We start from the raw sequence: 8,738 nt of genomic DNA on the forward strand, positions 1-8,738 counted from the left end.
TATCGTATCTATTTCTTTTCAGAATCGATGCCATCATCATCATCTTATCACATTGAGATATTGAGGTGCTCTGGTCACTAGGCAAACATAACATAGACTGAGTTAAGTACCTATTCAGCCATTGGATGTGACACGAAGACGTGACGATCACGCAAGCCTTATCTCGGAGCAACTCAATATTAACCGAAGCCTGAAGGCACCAGCACCATTATACTATCTGACATGCTCGACTGCCTCAGAGGAATGTGCCAATGTGTAGGTCGTCATATTACAAGAACTAAAGATTAACTTAACATGGTTCCTTTAGACTATTAGTTGTTAGGCTTGACAACATATAGATAAATTTAATTGAGTACCTTAAGTTTTCTGGGACGGTCCATATTATATTTTTTATCGATAGTAGACTTATAATGTAGCTCACTCCCTGTAGGTAGATAGATATTTTTTTCACTTTCCGTTTTTTTTTGTAAAAATACATTGAAACTTTATTTCGGCCAACCACACGTTTCGTGAGATTAATAGGTTTTGTGCCTTGGTCTGTTTGAATTGCTTGGTTTGCCGAAATATAGTTTCATTTCATTTTTACGAAAAAAAAACGGAAAGTGAAAAAAAAACTATCTACAGGGGTCAGCTACATTATTATAAAAGTCTACTATCGATAAAAAATATGATATGGACCATCCTAGAAAACTTAAGGTAGCCAATTGCAAAGCCTGTTTTTTAAGCGTTGTCGTGGTTCATTTTTTAATTGTTTACTGATTTAGGTCACCAATTTGTGTAGTGTATGTATAGTTGCTATATTTAGATTTACAGCGAGATTCTTACCTTATCTTAATGACGAAGGGCCAAAATCCTACACAAATGCTGAATGAGCTTAGTAAATTGATTTTAGGATTCGGTCGCGAGAAAATTGCGAGCACAAAATGCTTCCTGAGATAATATTATTGAAAACGATAAAAAGCCAAATGTATAGCCAGAAATATTCAGCCGAAAAATATCATCGGACGAGACAAAAAAGACGGATGGTATTTAGACGTGCAAAGAAACCAAGTAAGTATTTTTAATACCGTCTCAAAATGGGAGAGAAATTTATCCAATTACATTTTCGATGTTATGCGAGGGACAGAGGGTAATTAAAATAACAGACGACCAAATTTTTTTTTTATTAATTGCTGACATTTCTCGGCTATATTGGTATTTCTGTAATAATTTACGAGTATCTAAATAGAGCAATAACTTGAGATTTAAAATTAAATGGTGTATCCATTGAAAGATATAGGTATGTATTTGTTTAAGAGTCGCGCTTTTGTTCAGATTGAGTTTAGAATATAGCTACCTACTTAACGTATCCAAAAACTTCACAATATGTTATATCCGAAAGCTGTAACTTAAAGCAAAGCAACCTCGCCATTTGCAGCCAAAACTATCGTCTTAGTCTCCTTGGGTATGTCGCTAGAACTTTCCCTAAGTCGTATTTAACTTGTGTGAACACAGCTTGTGTTGCAACCGCATACCAACAAATTTTGACACCGTATACTTAGTTAAATTTTGCTAACAGTTAGCTATAAAAGCAGTGGTTAAATTTTAATGCACTTGTAGACTCTGTAATTTGCTTAGTTTGTGTCTGTTTTAGATAGTTTCGCTTATCAAACCGTTTTGTCAGTTCGTGATTTTGTTACGTGAAACTTCAACTGGTTGGTTCCTGTTCCGTAGTTCTCGCAGTATTCTAGTAGTTGTTGAACAAACTTATCAAGATACTAACACAAATAAATAATTTAATTCAGGAGGAATCACGAGCTGTAAAAGTTTGTGTTGAATTTTGAAGCTGTATACAAAATGAATTGATAAGTAAGTATAGTTTGTGATTTAGTATCAAGAAACAATTTTTGCGCAACATTAATATCTCTAATACTGAATGAAACAACGCAAGTCTCGTTGGACTAACGCGAAACGTTCGTCATTACATGGCTTCCGAATCGGTCCTGATTTCCCCGCCATTACATGCGAAAATTAAGTCGAACTTACGACTACCGACCACGACAATACTTTTAGCACCACTGAACATGCAACTATTCAATTACAAGCCACGTTTCTGTTCTTAATGGAATATTAAGAGAACGCAAACATTGCTTTTTGAATAAGAAGTGTTTGGTAAGTAAGTACATAATCTTTCTACGGAAAGAACCTGTTTACTTACAGGAATTAGCATCTGTGTAAGTTTCAAAATCAAAACAAAAATTAAATGTGAATATTGGATCCATATCGGCTCGCATACTTATTGGCAGTCCGAATGTAATGTTTGTCCTGACTTGTACAGTTATAGTTAATCCAAGTCGACTTAATGATATACCTACGTTGTAAAATTTGTCTATAACAGATCGAGATGTAGCCGCCTATTGCTTATCTGTAAATTTTATCTAAGTACCAATTTTTTTTTCACTTATTTATTAAGCGGTGTTGAACAAAAAAACATTGTTGTTACAATACAATACAAAGACTTTATTGTACACCAGAAATAGTAAGCGATACAGAAAACAGATACAAAGAGAAAAAAAAATACAAGGTAAGCAATAGGCGGCCTTATCGCTTAAGAGTTGTTATTGTTAGAAGTTAAGATATAATAATCGGTGGGTACCGCAAAAATATATGTGATTTCGTGTTACAACGGCAACATGACTGTGTACAGAAAAAGAAATACTTCATACCTAATCTAATGAACGCTATTATTTGCACGTGTGGCACATTTTTCTCTCAGCCCTATCACAGGCGCCGCGATAAATCGTCGGCGCAGCGTGACGTATCTAACAACCGAGATGCATCTAAATTGCTGGATTTGGACTTGTTTTCCTATCTTGAAAAACCTTTTTAAGTCGCAACAGGGCAGATAAAAAAAGGAATGAAAAATATTCCCGTCGAAATCCCTATTGGCCCCTTGTTCCTTGTACATAACCAACTTCCATTACCAGCACTGGGAGAGGACAAATAATTCCTACTCCGAAACCGGGTATTGTACTATGAATTATATTTCCTTGTACAAAACCAACGTCATGGCCGGTAATGTAAGAGAAAAAATAATTCATAGTACAATACCCGGTTTTGGAGTAGGATTCTTTAACGCCTTGTACAGAACTATACATTTTTACTGAAGCTTATTTTCAAAATCGCGTTTTTTCCCAATATTAATCGACACAGAAACAATGTCGACGGAGCTCCGCTCACGCGGAGATCCTGCTTTTGTGTAGTTTTGGCCCTTCGAGCCGATGCAAACTTAACATAACCTAAACCTACCTACGTATGTTTCTGGGTCGATTAAACGTGGGAAAACCGCGATTGTGAAAATAAGCTTCAGTAAAAATGTATAGTTCTGTACAAGGCGTTAAAGAATCCTACTCCAAAACCGGGTATTGTACTATGAATTATTTTTTCTCTTACATTACCGGCCATGACGTTGGTTTTGTACAAGGAAAAAAAATCCTACTCCAGAACCCGGTCCTCTCTCAGTGCTGGTAATGGAAGTTGGTTATGTACGGGGAACAAGCGGAAAATTTGCACTTTAAAGTTGAATATTTCGCAAAAAATCCATGAATCGAAAAATCGTCTTAGCAAACCCCTAATGGTTTTAAAAGACCTATCCAACGATACCCCACACTATAGGGTTGGCTGAGATTAAAAAATCACCCCCACTTTACGTCTATTATGGGAGGTACCATAAAAAACATCACAACAGCTTTCTAGCATTGATAGTCCCTGAGCAAAGCCGCGGACGGACGGACAGACAGACAGACAGACTGACATGGCGAAACTAAAAGGGTTCCGTTTTTGCCATTTTGGCTCCGGAAACCTAAAAAAACTTTTCCCTATTCAAAGTACTCGTAAGTATTCTCGCACTGCATGTTTTTCGTAAAAATGCACAAAGCTTTTATATCACTCAAGCTTAGCATTTGCAATTTTATTGCAAACCACAAACATAAAATTTAAACGTTTTGCATTCGCCAAAGAAAACCCAACATTACTCACCGCCTGGCGGCGAAGTCAGAGACAGTAGGTCGCTACGCCTGACTGCGTTCCCTCTACGACAAAATGCACTCCCGTCAGCCCCGCTGCACTCACGAATGCATTTACATATTGATCCCGAAATCACAGTAGCAGTATGGAAAGCAAATAAAAATTACCAGCATTTACTCTCCGCGGTATTATTCCAGGTGCGTTTTTTGGTACAGTTTTCCCGGTAATGTACAAAATTCCTGTGTAAACGGAAAATACTATAATAATAAGGCTGCAGTGTGAAATTGTTATCTTGTTTTAATGGGGAATGGTATAATTAAACTAGCCATATGCGAGAATTCCTTTAGTTATATGAACAATTAATTGTTCAAAAATATAATAATTCATACTTATAATCCATACTTCCATACTAATATTATAAATGCGAAAGTGTGTTTGTATGTTTGTTCGTCTTGTCCGCGACAGATCGACGTGATTTTTGGTATAGAGACAGTTTATGGGCCTGAGAGTGACATAGGCTACATTTTATCCCGGAAAAATGCACAGTTCCCGAAAGAACAGCGCGCGATAACTATAATTCTAACCGGGCGAAGCCTCGGGCAAAAGCTAGTATCCTCATAATATATTGTCGTTAATCGTAAAAGGCATTTTTTTCTTTGTGTACCTTCACAATTTTTTGTAAAATTAAGAACAATTAAATTTTAGTACCATAATGCCACAACACAAGGACACAAGCAACAAAATAGCTAAGTAAGTTGATTATGTGAAACGCTGAGCAAACTTTCATTGTAGTTTGAAATTACAGTACCTAGCTGTTACGAGATCTGTCAACTTAAATGCTTAGATTCTACATTTTTAGAGTTCCGTAGTCCTGAGAGGGGCCCGTATAGCTTCGTCATTTCCGTCCGTCCGTAGTTTTAGCTGAGAGACTACTGGTGTTAGAAAACTGTAATTTTACATGAGTATAGGGGGAAGTCCCGCAAAGCCGGATGGCACCTATCGCCGGACACTCGTAATATCTCGTTATTTTTTATGATTACTAAGCAAAAATTGATGAAAAAATGCAGCGGACTCCCTTGCACTTACTTCATCAAATACTAGATAGGACCCTACTATGTATTGAAATATTACGAGTGTCCGACGGTAGGTGCCGTCCGACATTAAATATATTTTTAGTAGGCTTACAATGTGGTGAATTTTTTTTTTTGAGAATTCCACATACCTAAATTGGGATGTTTTTTTTTGTCGTCTGGACCCAAAGTTAGGGATATCGTTGTATTGTATAGGTACTCAAAAACTTTATAGGTTTGCAAAGACTATTTGTCGATTTATGTTGGGAGCCAAGTAAGTCCCTCTGTAAAGCGTGAGCTGAAAAATAAAAACAATAAAATTCGTTAATGTAGGTACTAGTTACATACAACGAATTTCAAATGAAAAGTATCACAGCTAAGTTGACTTTTTCAGATACCCAGTACTTAATAGTCTTAGAAAATTAATTATTGAAAATTTGCCACATCTTAGTACGGAACTCTACACTGCGCGTAACCCAACAAGCACTTATCCTGTTTTTTTAAATAATTTGACGTCGCATGGAAAAGCCAATGCATCGTCTGACCAATAATTGCCATCGCCGATAGTAATTGGCCTACTTCAACAAAGGGAGCATTAAAAGCCAAAGCATTTATTGACATAGAGCATGACGCACGTTGTCGATCCATTAGTGGTTGGATCACCATCCCCCGGTGAGAGTAGACGCACTACCGGGTGGCACAAATACCGATGTGCATTCATTGAACAAATGAATGGGTTGCAAATGTGTGATTCACTTTTTTTTAAACATTCACTTTATTTTTAGAATATTAGTATATACAAAATATATCTGTACATATATGTACAATATGTATATGTACAAAACGGACCTCGTTTAGTCACGATGGATGACATATACGCGATGATTTTTGATCGGTGATCAGTTAACAATATTAATAGCTTGCCAAAATTTTATTTAACAGGTGAGGATTCAAGCAATTGCATCACTGTATTATTGTTTAGTTTAATGCTTAGAAACCAACTAAGTGGCATATATAAGTATAATACAAATAATTTAAGATTAAGGGACTGTTTCACCATCCATTGATTAGTGTTAACTGGCGGTTAAATGTGATGCCATCTCTATTTGTTTTGTTCGAATAGACGGAGATGGCATCACATTTGACCGTCAGTTAACACTAATCAATGGATGGTGAAACAGCCCCTAAATCTACTCACCCGCGACTTTGTATAGCTACGTCTATTCAACAAATGTGTGTTCATTCAGCTCCTCCACCTTCACACTGTAAGAACACACACAAATCACACTAATTCAACTATCACCACCACCACACTACATTGTCGCGTTTCAAATTCAACCAGAGTTCATCCTCAGAGTAACACCGTTCACCATGCAACCAGATGTTATTCAAACCCGCATCTCCGGGCTATACGCTCTAAGGATCCTATCAACTGGACTACCAGGGCTCCCGACAATCCTCGCAAAAACCTTAATCGCTTGCATATGCCAATAGAGGCGTATTGCACGACTTCTGTATTCAAGACGTATCTGTATATTATATTTCATTCGTTATAATTCTTTCGTTCTAACCAACAACAACAGTCATTGTTTCAGTATGTAAGACGCTGGCTGTATTTCATGCGTGATACTACATAAACTTTGTGCCATATTTTTTATAGGCAAAACAATTCAATCGTGATTACCATAGTAAGTTGCCGCGACGATTTAGAAATAAAACTATCGTTTATGACGATTATCAGTCGTAAAACCAACAATAATTTACTACAGTAATAGCCTAATACTTCAAAGGCAAGTACAGAAATATAGTGAATAATGTTTTGCCATCGTATTTTGTCGGATAACTTCGTATTTATATAACATAAAATTCGCAATAATCACGTTTTATTTTTCGCTTTTAAAACTCTTTTGACTACTTTTGGCGCGGTGTAGTTTGACATCAAAGCCGTTCCTTAAATGATGATGATGATTATATAATTAAAGCAAAACTGGCAATTTGAAATAAAATCAGCAATTAAATTTAATAACGGTTGATGAAATCCACAGTGCACAGTACAGTGTAATATTGCTTTTATTACTCACATTCCACGTACAATAAGTCCAGCTAAAATGTTGATGAAACCTGATTAATTTGTAATAATGATCAAGTAAATCAACGTTAATCTTACATCGTGAGTGATTAAGGTTTGAGTAATGCTGAAAGCTTCGTTCGGTGTGATACATTATGTAAGATCTTAAATACGCATCTTAATGTAGGCACTACCAGAGTCAAAATGGAAGCACTTAAGAGAATGTTAATATAAATGACCTGTTGTGTCTGTAACTTTAGAACTATTAGTTTAAGATGGTAATTAAAACCAAAATTAGCTGTTTTACTTTGATATGGTAACACATCGTCAATTCGATTAGTAATTTTTAGTTTTTTTTTTATTTAACCAAAATGCCTAATACTCCACGGAAAAAATCAGAAGTGCGTTGTTTGTTTCCTAACCTTGCTCTATAAGAACGATATTATTTCACAAAAGTATAAAACTTTCAAAATAAATCTTACCCACTCGGCATCGAGTCACGACCTCGCAACTCCTTTATATAAATTACAAACGAGACGAATCCCATCTCTTCGGAATGGGGAGCAATAATCAAACGTTTCCAATAACGTTTGAAATATTGGGTCACAAAAGCAAAACGCTTTCACTTCTGAAAACAAACCGACAGGGCTTCTAAAGGCGCCGAAAGTTAATTTCACGGGCAGTGGATGCCTCTTCAGAACTCATCTCGCTTGAGCAATCCGTGAGTCGGCTACCATTAATCACGAGTACTACGCGAATATCATTAGTTCACTTCTTCTCACTCGCGAACCGCAAAGGGTTGCCTTGACTTGAGACAACTGTACAAGACACAGCTCGAATCAATTGTCAATACACATGGTTGATCAACAATTGATTTCATTATATATTTTGTTATACATTAGCAAATATACTTTGAAAACTTTTCCATGTCTCATCACATCATATCACGCAACCGTAGCGTAGTTTTTGTTTAATTCAGAAACAAACCAAACGCGAATTTACCTATCATATCGTTCGATGTCAAGGAACGTGCGACTTTTGACAATTTTTTTTGCAATTAACATTTCATTTGGAATAAAACGTCATCTCATGATATTAGAAATGAGGTTCATGTGAAACAATTACTTTGCTAACCCGCGACCGTGGATCGATTTTATTAGGTATTATATTAAATAATATCGTTTTTATTACATGTTATTATAACGGATAACTCACGTCTTAAACCGAGTTTAGCTCGACATGTTTCGGGCTATTTCGTAGCCCTTCCTCTCAGGAGGAGCTATCGGGCTATTTCCTCGCGGAGGAGGAATATCGTACTTACAAATAAAATACTTGTTCTGACAATAACACAAACAACAACAATACTTGTTCTGATAATTTCCGGTTTTTGAACGCATTATACAGGGTTTATGTTTATGATAATTATGTGTGTAAATAAATCAATAAATAAAAGTAGCTAGTAATAGTAGCTCTAGTTGTTCAATATAACGTTACTACCTTTTGTCTTGAGAAATTATTGTTCATTTTTGACAAAATTCCTCACAATTTAATATTTATACATTGTGCCAAATTTCAAGTTAATCGGACCTCTGGAA

The sequence above is a fragment of the Choristoneura fumiferana genome, chromosome 18 (genome assembly GCF_025370935.1).
Source record: "Choristoneura fumiferana chromosome 18, NRCan_CFum_1, whole genome shotgun sequence".
Lineage (NCBI taxonomy): Eukaryota > Metazoa > Arthropoda > Insecta > Lepidoptera > Tortricidae > Choristoneura > Choristoneura fumiferana.